Source organism: Zonotrichia albicollis, chromosome 1, assembly GCF_047830755.1.
Source record: "Zonotrichia albicollis isolate bZonAlb1 chromosome 1, bZonAlb1.hap1, whole genome shotgun sequence".
NCBI classification, from domain to species: domain Eukaryota; kingdom Metazoa; phylum Chordata; class Aves; order Passeriformes; family Passerellidae; genus Zonotrichia; species Zonotrichia albicollis.
The window spans coordinates 31,708,296-31,728,834 of record NC_133819.1 but is presented as its reverse complement, the minus strand read 5'-3'; the positions used below and the strand labels follow the sequence as shown (position 1 = coordinate 31,728,834).

General features: G+C 38.8%; 1 protein-coding gene across 27 annotated transcripts in view; it reads right to left on the bottom strand.

Annotated features, from left to right (window-relative positions):
• LOC106630213 (dynein axonemal heavy chain 11) overlaps positions 1 to 11,652 on the bottom strand; it is a 137,465-nt gene extending 125,813 nt beyond the window's left edge. For 6 of the 27 annotated variants that reach the window (XR_012579513.1, XR_012579496.1, XR_012579495.1 and 3 more), the window contains exons 1-3: positions 11,248 to 11,648; positions 8,169 to 8,429; positions 4,225 to 4,406 (exon numbers count right to left, since the gene is read on the bottom strand). The gene's annotated coding sequence lies outside the window, so the exon portion shown is untranslated. Of the gene's footprint in view, positions 1 to 1,976; positions 2,092 to 4,224; positions 4,407 to 8,168; positions 8,430 to 11,247 lie in introns of all 27 variants that reach the window. The other 21 variants (XR_012579490.1, XR_012579514.1, XR_012579508.1 and 18 more) reach the window with 11 other exon arrangements.
• Between the last annotated feature and the right edge of the window lie 8,887 nt (positions 11,653 to 20,539).

The following is a 20,539-nucleotide window of genomic DNA, read 5'->3' as shown; positions in this document are numbered from 1 at the left end:
TGTGCTATCTTAAGTAATTTCTATGAATGAAAAGGTGAAGGAGCAACAGATTTTTCCAGCAAGGCTTCATCCTGGTTGATTCACTTCCAGAATTAAAACACAAGTGGAAATTAATTGCCCCATGGAGCATACCCATTTAACTCCATTTCAACTTCAGCCGATTGAGTTAAAAAAGACCTAGATGAAAAAGAGCAAGCACCCCTGAACACGTACTTTCATGCATAAACACATGGTTTATTATAGTAACAGAAAATGCTGCTATGAAAATTAAACTTAAATCTTTCCCAGAGGAATAAAATTGAACACACTTTAGCCTCTTTAGTAACAGTGCCAAATTAATTTCTATGGTCTCTGATTTCACTCGAATGAAGTAATTGTTTTATGCCCCAAAGGGATGAAAATAATTTTTCTCTTGTATGTTTAGAAATCGGAACAGCTATTCTTCCTAGGAGCAAACCAGCCAGCAGTTCCCCAAGCAGTCCCCTGGTCACTGCAGACCCCTTGTCTCACCACTGTCACGTACAGACTCCCCTCAGCCCTGGCACAGGGCTGACTTCACGTGCAATGGCTGTGCACGACGTCTCTGACGGGCACGAGCTGCCACCTTTGTGAAACTGCTGGCACAGGATGCTCTTCCCAAGTATCCACAGCTCCCCCACCCACCAAAAGAACCTCAGCCTGTTCTCATGACAGTCAGCCAAGATCCAACACATTCGCCTCAAATCCCTTTCACAGATTGTGCTGGTGGGCACTGTCAGATGCTGTAAGATTGGCTTTCTTGCTCTCAGACAGTAATTTAAGGGGTGGCATGGAGCAGCACACTGTCTCAATAATTGCAGAGCTGAAGTACATAATTTTTCAGCTTAGATCCCAAAAGTTGGCCTCACATTTCCTAGAAGGGCTTGGGTCCAGAAGAGGGCCACAAAGATGCTTAGAGGGATGGAGCACCTCTCCTCTGAGAAGAGGCTGTGAGAACTGGGATTGTTCAGGCTGGAGAAGAGAAGACTCTGAGGACACATTATCAGTGCCTTTCAGTACTTAATGGGGACTTATAAGAAAGATATGGACAAACTTTTAAGCAGGGCTTGTTGCTGCAGGACAAGGGATAATGGTTTTACACTAAAAGAGAGTAAACTTAGACTGAGTATTAGGAAGAAGGTTTTTTTAGCATAAGGGTGGTGAGACACTGAAGAGATTGCCCAAAGAAGGTGGGCGTGCCCCATCCCTGGAAATGCTCAAGACCAGGTTGCATGGGGCTCTGAGCACCCTGATCTAGTTGAAGATGTTCCTGCTAATCACAGGAGAATTGGACTATGTAACCTTCAAAATTCCATTCAAACTCAAACTATTCTATGATTCTGTAATTCCAATCAGCTGCCAGTTCTGTCTCCTACTACAACTGCTTCCAGTTTCAGTAAAGAACAATAAAAAAGCCCCAGGAGAAGGAACCAAAAACTATGGCTGCTCCCATCCTACACAGCTGGCTAACCACAATAATGCAGAAAACATTCTGCATTTCTTTCCTGACCTCAGATTTTTCATTTTCCCTTGCTTAAAGGCAGAGATTTAAAAAGAGAAATGAAGGATGTTCTGTCTCATCCAAGGACTATCTTAAAACACTACAATTTTTATAGCTATAAATAGATGAGTCCTTAGTCCTTAGAGGCAGGTGCCATGCTCAGGAGAAAGCTCAAGCCATGGGCTGCATATGGAGACCAGCACTGTACTAAGGCAGCTTCCAAAACCCTAAGTGGTGGATTTAGGAATCACCCTTGCAATTCCTCATAATGCTCTTACTAGTCTGCTCCTTGCACAGCATGTGACATTCTCATCCTGTTCAACACTCTTAATTCTATGCACTGTGATTTTGTGTTCTGGATATTAGAAACCTGAGTCTTGCTGTCTGCATGGCTGAGAATAGCCCAGATATTTCTCAGATACTGTATTCATCCAACAGCAGAGATAATAAGCCATACCTCAATCTTCAGTGAGCTTTTAGGGAACATATCAAATCTGGAAAACAACATCTCAGATGTGAAATCCCGTGGTTTAAATTCCTTGGCACAGGCAAAGTAACTCTCCAACATGTTTCTGTGATTAAAGAATAAATCCTTAAAACTTTTTCAGGTAATTTTAGCTGTTTTCACATACTCTAATGCTTCTTAGGTTTCTTCTTTGAAAAGATTTTTGGTGAAAGATACAATCTAGACTAGAATGTAAATAAATGAACCACAGAAAAAAAATTCAAAGTTACTTTTCAAAATGTAGTCATGGCATCAGTCATAAAATTACTTTTCAATTTATATATAAACAAAAATTCCAACATGTATTATATTTTAAAATTTTTATGTCTAATGTTTCTAGTTTTCGTAATTATCTCATAATACAATTCTCACATTTGAAGTGCTCCCAGATCATCCTCAACCTGCCCAGCTAGACTGACTCAGGTATCACCTTCTGTATGTACAGTGAACATTCAGAAAACAACACAGTAAAGAGAGTTCCTTCCTCTCAGTAAAAGTGATATTGGAAATTTATTCACCTGTTTGACATAACACTGCCATAGCTTTTGGGTACTAATTCTCCTGTGGCACATATTGTACCAACAAATACAGAAATGTCAATATGAGTTCTCTAGAGTTTATCATTTAGTAAACTTGCAGAAGAGGGTTTCCCCACCCCCAGAATCAAACATAGTACACATGCATATATAATGTGAAATTGTCCTGCTTCCTGACCAACAAAATTCTCTAGAACAGTGAACCCTACACAATGCCTTTGCTTGCCAGCGTTTACAAGTGCTCAGGCCCCCAGCAGTCCACTTGGTTTCAGTGGAAGCATGGGGAAAGCTTATTGACCACAAAAAATGCCTCAAGGCAGGTCATTCACAGCTTGTTTGCAAAGCCTATATTTTCTTGGCTTGTGCAGCTCTTACCAGCATTTTGAAATTCACAAACAGAAGTACCTATTAAGAGATGCGGTAAGAAAAGAAGCAGCAAACTTATACCAACAAAGCAGAGCAAGGAGCAGCAACCTATCCTGGAACGGTTATATGGCTTCTAGAGAATTTATTTCTATACAAGAAGCTTATTTTGTATGTAACTTCACAGTGCCTGTATGTCTGATGCCTATCTGACAACTATTTATTCATCTTATCTTCAATTTAATAATCTAAAACTGTTTGAAAGTATCTGTAATGTAATTTTAGTGTTTATTAAGCAGCTAAAAGACAGACTAGGTCCACGTCTTTTTAAATAGCATCCTGTGTATCAAGTAACATTTATTTATTAGGCACTTACGTGGTTTACAACCCTTACTTGAAGCTACCTGAGCAACAAGTAGGTTGTGACTTATGACACACATAAACAAAAAGTATAGGTCTCACTCACTCAACCCTTACCATCTTCTATTTCCTTGAGAACATCCTGAAATGCTGGGTAACAGCTGCTTTCTTTGGCTTTTAAGATATTAACAATCTTTTTTTAACCCAGACAACACTAAAACTATAATTTTACAAATGATGAAGAAAACAGTTGAAGATCATGGTTGCCTGTCAAAAATATACAGCTTACAAGTACACTCAGAGAATTGATGAATAAATATGTCCCAAGCCTACTACCAAATAAAGACTGATAAATGCTGGCTGAAATCCTTAGAAAGGTTTAAAAACTGGGGAATGAACTGGATTCTTCACAATTCTCACTCACCTGGCATCATGGCATCAAAACACTGTGAATAGCAAGCATGGAAAAAGAAGAGGACTAAACACAGCTCCCAACAATTTGGAAAGTAAGTAACCTTGCCTATTATTTTAAATTTAAAAGAGCTATTTTGCTTGTAGCAAGCTATGATTGTTATCATTAATCAACATTGTCTGAGTCATGGCCAAATTTGGCAATAATTTCCTGAATATAAACTTCATTCTCAAACTCATTTTCTCCAGAGTGTGAGAAATGTCATGGGAAGAAATTTAGAAGAGATGGACAACAACAGAATCCCTTACAGCTGTTTAACCCCTTAACATTAACTTCCTCTTCTATTTAACTCAGTCTTTCTTTTGCAATTTATGCAAGCCCTGCTTACTTTGGGAAACCACTCTAAACTATTTGCAAAAACAAAACAACATAAAGTTGTTTGGGTGCCTCATTTTTCAAAGTGCATAGAGAAAGGCAATCCAAAAGAAAGCTCTCCTTGATGCTTTTAGAAATATCTGAAATCTCTTACTTGTTTATTTTTAAATAAAATGTTGTCTTTTCTTGCTTTGCAGAAGTTCAGCTCAGTTTGGAGGTCCGTATGAAGACCATGCAGCAGCAGAAGAGCAGAAAGATTTCTCACAGTGTCAGGAATCTGCTGTGACCACCATTGATTCAACTGCATGCAGCAGTGTCCTGGAATTAGAACCTTGTCTGCAAAATACAAAAACAGCCCCTGAATTTCAAAGTGAATACTAACTCATGACAGCACAGAGCCCTTCTTCCCCATTTCTATAAGCTCTTTAAGGATGAACGCCACTGAAATTCAGAATTTAGTTCTGACTAGAATAAGATTTTTAAAAAATCCTGAAGACAGAGCTAAAGGATTGTTTATAAAGACACAGATCATATTTCAGCTGTATTTATTAATCAACACCATGCCCAAACACCCTCTCAAAATCATTGGCTGAAGATCCTTTGAATGGTTCCTTGTAGTTATTCCAGAAGTGAAAAAATCTGCATTCTACTATTTAATTTCTTAATGTTATGTGGTAATTTGTTTTTCTGAATAAACATGAGAGTTAACATAAACCTAAAATATGAAATTGATACTATATTTTATTACACTTTGGCAGTGTTTACAAATAGAGAAATTATTAATACACAGCAAAGCATTTTAATAAAATATTTATGGAGCATTAAAGCTTACATTCTGTTCCACAGATTATTTTTTCCCTTTCACTTAAGCCAACTCATCAGTTCTGCCTCAGTTTTAGCTGAGTTTTTAGTACTTACACTACTCTGCCTGGCACATCTGCTTCACTGCCATGACACAGAGCAGGGAGCTGACCCTGGCCAGAGCCTTCAGATCATTTTTTATTGTGACAGGATTACAAACCTCAGTTATTCAACAATTGATTATCAATCATCTCTGTACACAGTCACTCCCAAACTGAAATCAAATCTTAGGTTTGCTTAAGCTGTGAGCACTCTGGAGCACAGCCCATATTATTGCTGTCTCTACAGGTAAGAAAGTCACATCTGAATAATTAGTGTCACTCTTCTTTTTGATGCCATCCTTTGACATTAGTGTTAGTCTCATCAAAAACAATAAGATGCCTTTTATGATATGAGCTTAGCTCACATGAAATGCTCAAGGCAACAGAGAAGGGCAATCTATTGAAAATACATTTAAATGGCTATTCAAGAGAATAACGCTATTTTGTACCCTGGAAGCATAGCTTCAACTGATTCTAAATTTTGATTACTCTAAAGAATGCTTAAGTCTTACCTTTGAAATTAATAAACCCAAAATATAAATTCCTGAAAATTCATATTTCAATATGACAGAATAATTACACTTTAAAAAGCACTCGTTGCACCAAAATCATTTAAAACATTTTTCAGTGTCAAACATCAAAATTGAAAAATAACCTTTGAGTTTCAGAATTCAGGGAGATGAACCCTTGCTATGAGCTCAGTTTTAGGGCACTGTGTAGCTAAAGGCGTGCTGCTACATCCATAATGTGTCCCTCTGATTCCTTTCTGTGCCAGTGACTTACAAAGAAGAAACTGGAAAATAACACAAAAGGAAGCAATAAGAAAAGTAGTGGTGCAAGTCTGCTTTTGCATTACTTACAAACTCATGGTGCAGTTTAGCTTATTTTGACAGTGAAGACATGAACAGCACAAGAGCAATCTCAGCATAAATGAGTAACAATGGCAAAGCAACAGGTAAGCAAGTGGGCAAAAAATAAAATGGAGAAGCTAGGATGAAAACCACAACACTTCTATTGGTCTGTTTTAACCATCATCCTTCTCCCAAAATCTAATTTATTAGGGCCTGATAGAGTAACAAACAGCTTCTCCAGCACCTTGAAGCTCAGTTTCCGTCCCAGCCTGTCCCTGAGCACCAGCAGCTGCTCCAGAGCAGCAGAAGTCTGCTCTCCCAGAGCCCATCCTTCCCTCCTAAAAGCCTCCTGACATCTGTCATGCTGGTCAGTTCCCATCTCATCCATGAGGAGGGCATGCCTTACCCTGCTTGTGTGCTCCCTGGAGACTCATAAGGCAGACATTAATTTAACGAGTTCATTTGTGGCTTTATGAAGTAATTTATGCTTCCTTAACACAATAAACTCCTTAACCTTCACGGCCTTCATAAATCTGATAGGGTTTGGATTTGCTCCAGTATGGAAAAAAGGAGCAAAAATGTCATTAGGAGGGGTTATTTTTCTGTTTTTGAACACTAAAGCCATGTTATGACATGTAACTACTGGATTTAAATACCAAAGTTATGAATTAAACTCCTTTTGTATATACTGAGCGAGCAGTAAATTCATGACAAAACCTTTTATTTCTCTTTTAGTTTCTCCTTTGCAAAAAGTTGAAAAATATTTTAAAATTAATTTTTAAGCACTTTGTGATTACAAATATTTTGTTTTGCTTTGTTTTTTAAAATAACACAAACACATGGAAATTGAAAGTTGTAAGATACAAACTTCAGCGGGTAATCTGAGAATTTCTGTCTTCCCTTTGCAGAATATGCTGGTTAAGAAAACAACCACAATAGTGCTACAGATACCACTTGTTACACCCAAATCTTATATATTCGTGTCCCTAACATCAAACCAAGGAAAAAAGTAATCCCATTCTCATTTGAAGCAGAAACACCTAAGCCAGCTGAATGCCTGTATCAGTTGTCACAAAAATTAGCTTCCTTAATAAGTACAGATTCAGCAATGAACTGTGAACTTAGTCGTCAGCTTCCTCTTCTCTTTATGCTTGTCATGATTTGCTCTGGGTCTTTTTCTTTTTCCTACTAATCTTTGGAAAAAACCTTGACCTTTCCAAGCTGCCCAAGTGTGGATTTCAGATGCATTCAGGTTGCTGTGCTTGGAATCTTTCTGCTTTGATGTTGATGGGAGTTTTGTCATGGGCTTCAATCAGGAGGAGATTTCCGTCTCGGCGGGGGAGTTGTGGTTCTATCCCTGCCCCTATTCATAACCGCTGCCTCTCAAGATCAAACTGAAAAGATAATGACCAGCCTGAAACCTGAACACTCCTAACAAAGTGCTAGCAGACAAAAAGAATGCTTCTCATCTTCCTGTCACTATGCTGTAATACTGCAGCATAAATGGCACACATTTATTCCCTCTCTGAAACTTCATTTTCTTCCATAAAAATGCAGAAGTGATAATTAAAAAACTCTGTGAAAATTGTTTGGCTTCCCTGGTCTTACATTTGGGTTTTCCCAAGCCTGAGCTATGGACATGAATCACTACATTCTTCACCCTCCAGCCAAAATTTGGACCTGTATTCGTACATCAGAAAATTTTCCATGGGACTGGAGTATTCACATTTAAAAACATGTTACTTTGATGAGTCAAACCTTCTCAAAATTTTGGAAAAGAAACCCAAAAAGTCAAGATGAGGACCAGAGGCATGACTCGGGGGCAAGAAAGAACAGTACAAAACCTTTAATCCATGATGTTGCCTTTTCGTAATGAGTGTAAATCCACTGTTGCTATAATGCAGAGTTTCCAAAGCCATTTTAAGTGAAATTTTGTTGCAAAGGTAGGAGTCTGGTCTGGTTTCAGTCTCTCACTCCTTTTTCTTCAAAGTGTTCATGCAGACTCAGTTGAAAAGTTGAAAACTAAATACTTCATGTTAGTCCCAGAACATTTACAACAAAAAAAAATACCCTGAACATTTTCTACTTAGTGCTAATTCTAAGTGTCTTCTAAATATTGTTAATAAAGCAAGAGATTTCTAAAGAGATTTATGACATGTACACTAAAAGAAGATGCTTTTCTTTAAGAAAATCTTATACAAGAAATTGTTTTTATAGTTTAATCCTAATAATTCTAATGTGACACATTGTGAAATCTTGTATACAAATCTCTTCCGATTTACACTTCAGAAGCAGCACAATTCTAGTCAGACTCATGCAAAATTAAATATTCCTTCTATTATTACCTTCTTATGAGCTTTCCTCCTTTATGAGCTGTAAAAGTCTTTCATCTTGCAGCTTAATAAACTGCTTTTACATCGTGTCGTCATCAGAGAGCTGATTGGAGGTGGTGACTCCTCGTGTGCCCAGCTCTGGTGTGGCAGCTCCACAGGCAGCAGAGGCAGTCAGTCATCGCTGCCCACAGGGGAAGTGACTCATCCCTCACCATGACGTGCACTGGACAAAAAGTACATCACCTTGCGCTCGGCTGGGGATGGCTCTGGAGACTGGAGCACAAAGAAGAATATATCTTTCATGCAGTAAACAATTCAGATGACAGCAGTCACATCCATTATGCAAAAAAAACAGAAAGAAAGGAAGAGCGACATGCTAGACAGAACTAAGCCTCCAGCAACAAGTCACCTCTGATGATTATATTAGAAATGGGATAGCTACTTTTTTTTAAAAGAGGCACTTTCATAAGAGCTATTTTGCATCAGTTGTCTCTGATACCAGTCAAAATATAATTGTCTTTTTATTTTCTTTTTTTTTCTGCTTTATCATAAGTATTCAGATATAAAAACCTCTTCTATGAAAGCCACTGCGTGCTGGAGAAGTGTTTGAGCCAGCTCGCCAAACTGAAGGTCTTTTCTGCTGTTCTCCATCCCAAGGCACTCTGTGGTGTTCCTCACAGCACAGACAGCTTTCTGCATCACCTCATGTGGCACCCAAATCAAGTGAGATACAGGTTATTGGTTTGACAATACCACTAAGTAAATATAAAGTAAAAAAAAGTAAATCTGTTAAGACAGACAAAAGATGAAGAGGATTCAGCTGCCCATAAGAGCTCTCCAACAACTGATGCATAATAGAAGCCAGAACCTCAGCATGTTTTTTTTGGACAGAGTGAGGAAAACATGATACGTAAATAGGAAAGTTTCAAATCCAGAAAAATTTTCTAGAACACCTATACTACACAAACATACATATTCCTTGTTCTTCCTCCTAAACTTGCTTTTCCAGCTTCCCTATGGATATTCACTGACCTTTCCCAAGCCTCTGGGCTTGGAAATATGATCATACACACCATCTTTTGAAAATCATCCCTGGATATGCCATAACACCTTTCATCAGTGCCATATTTTAATATACATAATTGCATTTAGTCATCTCCTCGCTGCCAAAAATCCATATAGTTTTATCTTCCAGAGAGCCTTATTGGTAGGTAACAGATACAGAATCAGGGTCCTCCTTCCAGATACCAGCAAGTTGCATTTAGGAGATGAGACAAGATTCTCACAGACCTAATTCTGTTCAACTGTATATACTTGATTCCTTAAGTTAGAATCCTTAAGTTGATTCCTTAAGGAATCAACTGTATATACTTGATTCCTTAAGTTAGATTCCTTAAGTTTTCTAGGGAGCTAGAAAAATATTTGGCAGCATAATTTTTATCATAAATTGTGTCTTCATGACCAAAAATAAACTAACTCTTCAGAATCTTTGCCAGGGCTCTGTATTTCATGGCTTGGCAGCTCTGCAAGTTACTGTGAATTTTCTCTGCTTGCTCAGAAATACAGAACTGAAATTTTCATTGAATCAAAATGCTTTTAGCCTACCTGAAAGAGTTAACAGCCTTTACTGAGTACAGGCTAAACTGAGTGCTGTCTGGGATGATACCAACAAGAAATTGGCTGATTCTGTGACACCAACAAGCATGTACAGCATTAAGTGACTCCTAAAATGAGCTGGTAGCCCACTGAATGGTAAAGGGCAGAGGGCTGAGAGGACAGAGACAGATCCCCAGCAGAGGAGTAATCCCTGAGAGAAGGTCAGCCTGCTTGTGGCAAAGGTCAGAAACTGGAGGTAAGAAATATCAGCAATTGCTGCCATAGCATAAGCATGGCTCCATCGGTAGAAGGATGGGAGGGAGAAGGGGAGCTGTGTTTTGCACAGCTGAAGTGTTCACAGACTTTCCTGTTGGACACTACAGTCATGAAAACAACTCCTTTGCTACAAATATTTTAACTGGGACCAAGTTTTATACAGTTCTTGTAGTTCTAGTTCTCAACACAGATGTCACAGAGGCAGTACAGCAGAAAAATCTTTAGTGACCTTTATCAAAGTAAGTGGCAAGAAGATCTTCAAAACCATTCACAGTCAAGGCAGAAGAGGTCAGGAAAAAGACTGACACTATTCTTAAACTATTAAGAATTTATTAACTATTAACTTAGCTATTCTAAAATGCATCCAACTTACTGGACAAAAGATACACTTTGAGCCTCATGGTGATGCAAAGAAAAGATGCATCAAGAATTAATTTTTGAACCTGTTCTGTTGGTCAAACCAAGGCTGTGGAATCAGTCTGAGATTTTGTCCAACCCTTGTTTCCTCAAAAAAAACCTATCAGACAACTTTTTTTGTTTCAGGCTGATACTATATTCCGTCGAGAGACCACACTCTCACTGCCTTGGTTGCTGGTCGCTCTTCAGGTTTCAAAATAACAAACCCTTCGGAACTGAAAAGAAGAAGCACAAACCCGCTGCATTTCCCCACTACCCACCTCGGGAGAGGGGGGAAGAACGCCCTGAAATTCCCTGCGAAAAGCCCCAATGGGCCGGCAGGAGGCACCCGCGGCGGCCGCCGGCGCTCCGGCCGGAGCTTCCCGAGGGACCGCGGCGCAGGGAAAGGAGGCTCGGCTGGGAAAGGGCGTTCTGCTGGGGAAACGGGAATCGGCTGGGGAAAGGGGGCTTGGCTGGGGAAGGGGGCTCGCCCGGGAAACGGGGAATCGGCTGGGGAAAGGGGGAATCGGCTGGGAAAGGGGGCTCGGCTGGAGAAAAGGGAGCTCGGCCAGGGAAAGGAGACTCGGCTGGGAAAAAGGGGCTCGGCCGGGGACAGGGGGCTCGGCTGAGGAAAAGGGGACTCGGCCAGGGAAAGTAGGCTCGGCCGGGACAGGGGGCTCGGGGCCGGTCCCCCTCACCTGCCGCTGCCGGGGCCGCCTCGGGAGCTGCGCTGGGGCCCGGGACTCGACTCCACTGCCGCCGGCTCGAACATTTATTGCCCCATACACAACCCGTCGCCGCCCCGTCCCGTTCCCCCGCTCACCGCGTTCCCGTCTCCCTGGGGGTGGCTTCCCCGGGCCCTTCCCGCTGCCGCAGCCGGGGCACGGCGCTGCTCGCTCGGCGGCGGAGCGGAGCCGGCCCGGTGTCCCCGCTGGACGGAGCCCGCGCGGGAGGGGCGGCGGGGTCTGAGGGAATTCCGGACCGCTCGCAGCGCCGAGTCCCTACGCAGCAGCGCTGGTGCATCCTCCCCCGCGCCGCCGGGAACGTGTGAAATACGAATCCCCGTCTCAGCATCTCTCTCCGCAAATGTGTAGAAAAGTGCCAAAAATTAACTGTTTGTTGCCTGCCCGTACCTGATCCCCGGCGCGCCCTGGGGATGACAGGACAGTGCGTCCGGTGGGAGTTGTTAGACATAAACCAGAACACAAATGTCCGGCTCCCACTCGGGGATGCAGAACAACCACTGGGACAGGTCCCACCAGATCCTGCTCTCGCTGCTGCGGGGACACAAGGACAAGGGGCTCAGGAGGAAGCAATGCGCCGACAGCGGTTCCATTTGGGCAGCTCTTAGTTAAACTTCAGGCCATGAGAGCAGCAGCCGCCTCTTCCACGGCCGGTGGGAGGACAGCTGCTTTCTGAAGTTACGCTCACTGTGCAACAAACATTTCCTACCGGGATTTAAAACTGCTCCTCAGCTTGCTTTTTGCAGAAAAAAAATCCTCCAGGTCACTAGTGTTTGCCTTCACAGCTGCCAAAGCTGCCTAACTGTATCTGACTAAGCACAAACAGAACACAGATATTTTCATAATACATGTTTTCAACCCAGTGAAAGCAAAATATCTGTGGATGTCTGAGAAAAACATCCATTATGCCAGCTGCAAGGAAAGCCAGCTTCACTTGGTGTGTGACAGGTTTCCCTCTGAGGTTTTTTCAGTTTGGCACTTAGACACTGCCCATGCCTCTACCAGCTCATGGTGGTCTGCCAAGCTGTAGAGCATCTCTGTAGACAGCCACTCATCCCAGAAAAAGTTGATTTCTGTCATATGACTGATGCAAAAACACCCCTTTAAAATATGTGCCTGCTCTTGGCGTGAGCATCTGGAGACCTCTGTGATCATGGCATTATTTTCAAAAAAACATCTAGGATGGAATTGTGAGTTGAGTCTACTGCCAATGTGCCTTAGAAATCAGTACCTCAGAGCTCACAGAGCCCTGTGCTGCTGCATGGGAGCTCTGTCAGGAGCCAAGCACTAATAGTGAGGCAAAGCCCAGCAACCCACCTTGTGCCAGACCCCACAGACCTCTGGAGCTGGCTTGCTTCCTTTGTGCAGAAAACTGCAATGCTGTTTGATGAATTTTACTCTCCTTATTTTGCTGCACACAGGACATTACATTTCTTCCCCTGGTTTCTTTTCTGTGAGCACCTTTGTTCTTATGTTCTAAGAGAAGGAGATTACTTTCCCCTCTGCAGGGGTCAGCCAGAATTCAGCAGTGTTGCTAGGGCTTGGAGCTTGGCTCTCTCACCAGCGCCATCCATTTGCTTTTCATGCTTCACTTGGTCAACATTCAGCATGTAACCAACTTTCAGAGCACTTTTCACCTTTCTCAAGGAAACAAAAAGAGAATTTTTTTTTTTTTTTTGCTTCTCTTGCTCTTTGGAGACATTGATTTCTGTGATATAGCTCCTCACAGCCTCACAGCTAAGCTTGAGTTACATCTCTTTTCTGGAATCACAGAGTGGCAGAGAAAACACCTGTCTTGGTGTAACTACAGGGGTTTTTCCAGGCTTCCCCAGATGAACCTGCCTCTTGGGTCATAGCCAGAGGAGTCTACAAACTTAAATGGGCACTGATGAAAAAAATCTGTCTGTCTGTCTGTCTATCTATCTATCTACCTACCTACCTACGTACCTACCCACCCACCTACCTACCTACCTTGCGATTAAAGGCAAGTAATTTCCCAATTTCCTGTGGTGAAATAAAAGAAAACATGCTTTGAAGAAAACTTAAAATATCTATATTAAAATGAAAAATCCTTAAAGTTGACCCAAAGTCTCTGATTTCTGTAACCTCAGTCACTGTCCTCATAATATGTCCTCAAGATTTACTTGCCTTATTCTTTTCTGATAATCTTTTTGTTTCTTTAAATCTTATCCCAAGTATTCAGCAGAAAACCTTCTAGGAGTGCACTTCAGTAAGAGTATGGGTAAAAGCTTTGATGCAAATTTTCTAGTTAGCTACTGCAGCTGTAGCACAATTAATGCATATATTCAACCCAATATATAGAGTAGATATTTGAATTTCTTAGTTGGCCAGTCAGATGGACAATTAACAGATTGTTAATGGAGAAATTCAACAGTAACTTGAGATCATAATAATACATTTTGAGGGATATGAGGTGACAATTGACTAGATATAAGTGAAAAAAGATATTTTTCTCAGTGAAGTAGTATAATAGATGCTTTTGTTCTCTGAAATTAAAATGGTTGGCACCTTCAAAAAGTAATTTTCTGATCCTTATTAAAAATTGCTTGTAGAATTTTCATGGAAAGCTTGGTTTAGTTCAGCTGAGGGATCACATGGTACATTCTGTCAAATGAAATTGACATTCAAATGAAGGGGTACACACAGATTATTGTGGTACATGTATTTTTATTTCTTCAATATGACAAAAAGGTAATCTCCAAATTCTTTTTCTGAACCTGTTTGAAATCTGTTATCATCTTCCACAATAACTTTCCCTTTTGATTTTCCTCCATGTATGATTGCTGTCCAACTGTTAGGGGTTTGTTGCAATAAATATTTGTCTCAGTCAGCTTCTTTTCACTGCATGTGTTCATGTGTGTTTGCTAGATATCTCCTCAACGACGACAATGCTAGATATCTCCACTGACGACGATTTCTTTTTTTTTTTTTTCTTGCAGGGCACAAGCAGAGCTTGGAAGAATGGAAGAGATCAAATAGAGACAGGATTAAATTTAGCATTTTTGTGGGTAAAGCCTCTTTATGTATTGGCTTGTTACGTACTCCATTGTTCTCTAGCTCTCTACTCTTCACATGAGTATTAACATGTCAGCTACCACAATTAATTAGATAACAATCTAATATAGACTAGAGTTCTTAAGAGTGAGAAATTTTATTCTAACAGTGTGGTAACAGACTACTGTGCTAAAACAAGCAGAACATAGAGGCTATTGAACAGTCACAACTAAAGGAGGAACAAGGGTGCAATCACTAATTATTACTGGCTAAATAGCAATAATAAGTAGCAAAGTGATCCTCAATGCCAAACTGATTTTGAAATCTACAAGTGTAAAAACAGAAGACTACCCAAAGGTTTCAATCTTAGTTTCAGAAAAAGTCTTCAGGCACTTATTTCAACAAAAGTGAAACTTAGATATGCGAACGTAGAAGTGTGGATTGTGTTTAATGCAAAAGTCACATTTACTACAACACATCTGAATTACACCACTTGAAAGTTTTCAGTAACTTGATGTTGGATGCCAGTGAAATCAGTTCTGCTCATACTTAAGAACAGGAGCTTAAATGTATGATTATTTCATATCTTAAGCTCTTACCATTTAAACCAGAGTATTTTTATCCCATCAAGGCTACCAACTTTATTTTTGTGTAGTTTCATGCTGTTATAAAAGAGGAAGAGAAAAAACGCTGAGGGAAATAGAACTTTTTCTATGTATGTAGAAAAATCTCTCTGGTTTATGACAATCCGTAAAAATTGATTCCTTCTCTTAATGTAAACAGATAGTAACATCCAGGATGATTGACATTTACTATGTCCATGCACAGCTCCCAGGGGAATCTACTTTTAACCATATGCTACTCTGTCTGCAAGTCCAGCAGTTAGAAAAATAAACACTATCAAGGATCTCCACTTTCAAAGACCTTTCAATAGTGACTCTACTGAGTACTCTGTGACTTCTGCTCAAGACAGAAAGAAGCTGCCAGCATCATGTGCAAGACCAGTGTTGTGCCAAAAGTCAAAAGCATTAAAAAAGTGTATATTTCCAAAGGGAATATCCTACCTATTCTCCACCTTCTTCTAGCTCCATATGGTAACTACTAATGGTAACTACTGCTTTTCCTGTTCACATACTATCATTTTAGACTTCATTCAGATTTCTTTTAGTTCTTCAGTCTCCTATTTTGTAATGTACTCTTTTCCCCCCTAATTAAATATTTTATCACCCTTCTCATCCCACTCTCAGGTAATTCTTGCCTGCTTCAATGATCTTGACTTCTTTTCCCTTTATGAGCGGCAGTAAACTTTAGTGACTGCTGTCAATAAAAACGGAAGACTTTAGGGGGAAAAGGTCCACCAATCATCATCGTGTTTATGCTCAAGCTAACTTTTTTTCTCCTTTAAATAAACACCTCTTCCACATGTGGTTATGAAAGTTTCCTTTTAGGAATTGGCATCAAATGATGAAAAAACTGGCATGCTTAAACAAAAATTGCAACAGTACAAAAGTAAAATGTGTGACTGAAAAATATTACTTCTCTTGATTTGGCTTTCACTTTCTTGGCTTTTTTCCACTCACCTGTTTAGTTTTGCATATTAATCCCTTGGATTTTTAAAACTGGAAACAGAGAATCTTTATCTTCAAGACTGAAGTAGAGCTCACAAAAAGGAGATAGCAAGTGGATAGTGCTTTATATACTTGTTGATGTACAAACTCAAGAATCTTTAAGTCCTGAAAGATGTACATGTCCACTTAGCAGACACGCATATCAGCATCATTTTAAGTTAGGAAATTGAGCTGTGAAAGTAAATCTACACCTTATTAATTCACTTACTTTTAAAAAAAATCTGGATGTGTCCAAGTCTATGCAGAGAATGCTTCTCTTGCTACTTGCTTTCAGTAGTTTTAAGAATCTTTCAGAACTTTGACAAATGTGTCAACACCAAAAGGTCAGCCAGCTTTAAGATTGGGTTCTTCCTTGAATTTGGTCCAAGACTTTCCTTTAAAGTACATACAAGTAACACAAAGTTATGCATTCCACTAAAAACAACATAAAAATAAATGCTTAACAGAATTTTAGATCAGCAGCACAAACACTTTTTGATAAACACTCCCTGCCCTGCAAACTTTTATTTTAAACTGTAGCTTGGACTAAGCTTCCATAATATGTGGGGATGGAACAGAGTCTCATTCAACTGAAATACTTTCCAAAGGAGTTTTCCAATACAAATATTTAAGGGAGAGTACTTCTTTTGTCTGGTCTATGTGTTTCTGTAATGTGTTTAGCAAGAAGCAAAAGGTTATTAAAATAAAAAGCCATAGCATTTGAAAAGGCAATGAGAGAGGTCTTAATGGCAACCTAGGCCAGGCCAGGATACAGCACAGATGCATGAAGGAACAGATGCAAGAGAGAAAGTGACAAATTCCAGAAATGCTGTAAAATATGTACCTGATAAAGAAATCTCTGACTATTTATGGCCTCCAATATGCTCAGTTAAGAACAGTTTCTCCTTCCTAGGACAAACTATAAAGGTTGAAGCATTTATTTTTAAAGGGTTGTGCTAAAATATTGTTGTAAGAAATTATTAAAAGCTCAAGGCTAGGTATTTTCCATACACAGAAGTAGAAATTATAGATAGAACTTTGAATTCGTACATTATGAATCTTATATTGCACACTGCTGCTCATGTAAGTCAAAGAAATGCCTATGTTCCTTGACCTGGAAATTTAGAAGTAGGCAATTTTTGGTACTTGCTATGAAAACCATCCAACAAACCACATTAAACTGTACAGAAAAATGCCCATCACTATATCAACAGTAGTTGGGCACAGCACCAATCCACCTGCTTGTGATAACTTCTGGTCATGTTTAGTGAGGCTGTTCTAGAAAAGGTATCTCGCTGCCTCTCTCCATGGAAGGTATTCTAGCAAGCAAAGATAGCACATGCCAGCTCCAGGTCCCCACAGCACCTCCATTTTCATTGTCAAATCTCAGGATATCAGGAAATGATGCAAATAGCTTTGGGGAAAGGAAAAGGAATGGGAAGCAGGGACACAGAAGGCATTAGGAAGTTCAATATGAATTCATCCTGATATTTGCTACCTAGCTGGACAGAAAATAAAGCTAATGGAAAAAATATAAAATGTAACTTTAGATAATTTTAGCAATGGTAGGGAATTTACAGTTGTGGACAGAAATACTCAGTTTGGTATCACACCTCATGATTCCCAGAGTAGAACGATCACATTTGAAGGACTAAAAGGGTAAAATGTAACATGTACATTCATCCTTATGTAAGAGTTTGTTATTTTCTGATACTGTATATTTGAAATGGTGTAAGAAGAGGACTACTCTCGCCAGTAATGTAGAATTTGCTTCAAAACATACCACTGCCACAATACTAAAAAATTGGTCAATAAAGACATATTAGTTGGTCAGACGTCCATTTACTTTGAATTACAACATAGATTGACTTCAGAAGTTTGACATTCAAATAGAAGTTACTGAGACTTTCACAGGTATTTAATCAAACATATAATAAAGATAATATATTTATATCTCAGGAAAGATTATTCTGTTTTGCAGTACAAGGTTAGAAGTCTCAAATTATAAATTCATCTTTTGGAAAATGGAAGAAGTGGCCCTCTTTTGTGTATATGTGGTGGTCAGGGACTTGTTTTAGTGGTGGGATTTGCAGTGTTAGCTTTTCATTTGAGCTCAATGATGTTAAAGGTCTTTTCCAACCTAAATGATTATGTGATTCTCTATGTATTTCTTCCTTTGTGAAACAGCATTACTTATTTACTGCAAAAGTACAGTAAAGTACATTAAAATTTTTAGCATTAAAAAAAAAGAGTATAACATTATCATTAGCAATTTGGCATACCATGAAAGTTATTTTAGTATAACACAATGCAGGAGCCTGACAACATTTCACTAAGGAAAGCTCAATATATTTTCTATGAGTTGAAGTCAGTACTTTCAGGTTTCCACCTATTTGTTATATTCATTCCCTGTGTGCAACACAGTGACACTTTGATTATTTATCTCTATCAAACTGAATTATCTTCAATTTTCTAAATTTGTATTTTATCTGTGTGTGTGTGTGTATGCACATATTCCTTACCTTAGGAAATTTTTCCCTGTGGTTATTCCTTTGGTGCGTTCAGGAACAACCGCAGCTTCCATTTGCAAGAGCTGAACAAACCCCACAGAATTCATGCTGAGCTAGAATCTGCTGGTTTAATTCCCTGCTGGGAGTCTGCCAGTTGGGAAACGCTGACCAGCAAGTACAGGTCTTAATTACACAAATCCAGAAGCTGCTGCCAACCTTTCCCCATTGAGAAGCATTTGTTTTCTATGTGTTCTTCTTGATGAACAGATTATCATACAAACATTATTTATTGCTGCTTTATATTGTAAGCAATTAAATGAAGAAACCTTTTAAACTCAAGGGAATTTTAATAGGTTACTTGCAAAATGTTATTGCAGGCAACAACTTGTACATGATTTTAGTTCCAAACCCACCAAAAAATTATACAAATCAGCATTGTAAAAGTGTCAGATTAATGCCTTACAGGCTTTGCTGGCAGAATTAATTTCTAAATTCTAGATGTGGGGAGCATTACTCTCATTTTTTTCCTTTTCCATTTTTTTAGAAAAATTTACAAGTGAAATATTACTACAAAACTTTTTTTTTTATAAGGAATTTTTGCAAAACATTTACATTTTTACCATCAACTATTTTTCTGTTTCAAAATCATTATGTAGATTTAATACCCTATGCTGCACATCAATTCTTGCGGGATGACAATTCAGTGACATGCATAAAAAAACACCACAAGGCATTAAAATGAAGACTTAAATACAAATATTGTTGCAATAAAACAGTTATAAAATTGAAAAATAGGACCTAAACATCATGCTTACTTAACTTTGACAAATTAACTTTTTCTCCTAGATTACACACTTTTATTACTGCTCTCGTGAAAGAATGTGATAAATAATGACTTAACACCAATTGCTAATGTAATCGGCAATACATACACAAACCTAACCAAAGAAAGTATATTGTAAGAAAAAAACTATTCTAACACTGGAGTTCTACCATGGTAAATACACTTTGCACTGATAATTACAATAAAGCAAAATTTTTAATGGTGGCAAAGGGAATGAAAAGTGAAATGCCATTAAACAAGATACTACTGCACATCTGTGCCCTATTACTTACAACAGCTATATCCCACTGAGTCAAATAAAGGACATTGAAATTTACGATCCTTTTAAGACAGAAAAGTGGATTCAGAATGGTATGCAGAACAGACTGGCAGAATGTTTCTAATTCCAGCGGTAAAATGTGCACCTGCTAACACAAGTTAATGTACTTGAGATGCTATGAAGCCAACCAGATTTAGATTTGGACACATCTATAACAGGGATTCATTGCAGATTAAAAATTACTTCAGTTTCCTATCTGCATACATAAGTATGCATGAAAAAATTACATATGAAATGGTTGTGCAGAATGCTTGTAACTTCAGTTTACAAAACTGTTAACTTTTAGGAAATATGATATTAACATTAGGAAAGTTCTTCTTTGCATACAGTAATGTAGAGCACTGATTGTGAAGCATAATGATAAAATATATCTTTGACGTTTCAATTCCTTTATAATAAAATTAACAGTTAATACTACCTAATGTTCATCTGTATTAAATGTAACACCTAATTGCTTCTGATGTTTTAAATCCAGATACATCAGTTAAGAGTACTTTAAATAAAATATACAAAATAATGTACAAAACCCAACTAAAATTTAAAGACTCTGTTACAAGTCTAAAAAAGCTTTAAGAAACTTGAAATTTATAACCACAGTGTAAAATTGTTTTTCTTTAATCTCAAAGCTTTTTATGTAAACTGAAAGTATAAAATACCCTCAGCTTAGTATTTTGCTACAAAGGGCTGGCCTAAAGTGTACACAGTGTAAACAATGGCATTTCTTTTGCTTCAAAAATACAGAAAACACCACAAGATTGATAAATTGTTGTTCAGATGAGAAGTATATGATCTTTAGGGAATGCACAGGGTACCTGTTACGTCTTACAAACCAACAGCTACCACATACATTCTTCCTTTCATAATCTGTAGGGGAAAGAAGAACATCTTATTCTTCTTGCACTGTACTTCCTTCAGTTACATTAAAATATTTTGGTATATAAATCTCCTTAAAAACTGGTCATGAGAATTTATTAACAAGTGACTGTAGATGTAAAAGGTTGTATTTATGCCTAGGGGAAGTAATTAAAAATCCTGAGTATGAAATATTTGGCCATCTTTCCTCCTTGTACCTACTAC